The 715-nt window shown below is 48.5% G+C and overlaps 1 protein-coding gene across 1 annotated transcript in view; it reads left to right on the top strand.

Moving 5' to 3' along the window:
• FIGF (c-fos induced growth factor (vascular endothelial growth factor D)) overlaps positions 1-715 on the top strand; it is a gene marked incomplete at both ends in the record, with an annotated part of 9,400 nt that overhangs the window by 4,336 nt on the left and 4,349 nt on the right. The window lies entirely within an intron of this gene.

Here is a 715-nt window from a genome sequence, read left to right as displayed (position 1 = left end):
AGATGTCCCCGAGGTAGTTATATCTAGGACTGTCTCTCTGATGCTATGATGTCAAGGATCAGAAAATCATATGGAAGCCACTAGGGCAGACATTTCCAGGAACAAAGATAGCCACGCTGACTTGTCTTATTAATTAGGTACCACATTGCTCAAATGGAGTAATTGAGAAGAGTTTGATGAAGGGAATGGGCAGGGTAGGGGAAGGAAGAAGGGCTGGTGAAGTACCCAGAGCTGCTAGAAAGGGGGCGCTGTTCCCACCCTTAGACTGAAGAGGCCAGAGGGTGCAGTGGTTATGGGAACCCAGAGAGGAAGTGGGGAAGAGTGCTGCAGGACTGGCTGGGCGAGGGGCAGCCACTGTGCACCCTTATCCTGGCAGGGAGAAGGGGCAGGGTGAGGGAGCTAAGGAGGCTTATAGATGTAGTCATGGAGGTCAGCATCCTTGAACACTGCCCACTGGGGAAGGAGGAAAAGAAGATGGCGTCTCCAGAGGGGCAGATGGAGAATATCTAGTACAGAAGACCTTTGGAAAGAATCCTCCAGTCCCCATGAAAGAAATAATTTTCCCTCTTCATCTTATGAAACCTCTTTTGCTCAGTAGATAAGTTTTTCTTTGTATTGCTCTCATATTGTTGTAAAATGTATATGGCATGCATGCGTGCTTAGTCACTCAGTCGTGTCTGACTCTTTGCAACTCTATGGACTGTAGCCCACCAGG

Source organism: Bison bison, unplaced genomic scaffold, assembly GCF_000754665.1.
Source record: "Bison bison bison isolate TAMUID 2011002044 unplaced genomic scaffold, Bison_UMD1.0 scf7180017496547, whole genome shotgun sequence".
Taxonomy (NCBI): domain Eukaryota; kingdom Metazoa; phylum Chordata; class Mammalia; order Artiodactyla; family Bovidae; genus Bison; species Bison bison.
The sequence above is the reverse complement of the archived record's forward strand: the minus strand, read 5'-3'. Positions and strand labels throughout refer to the sequence as shown.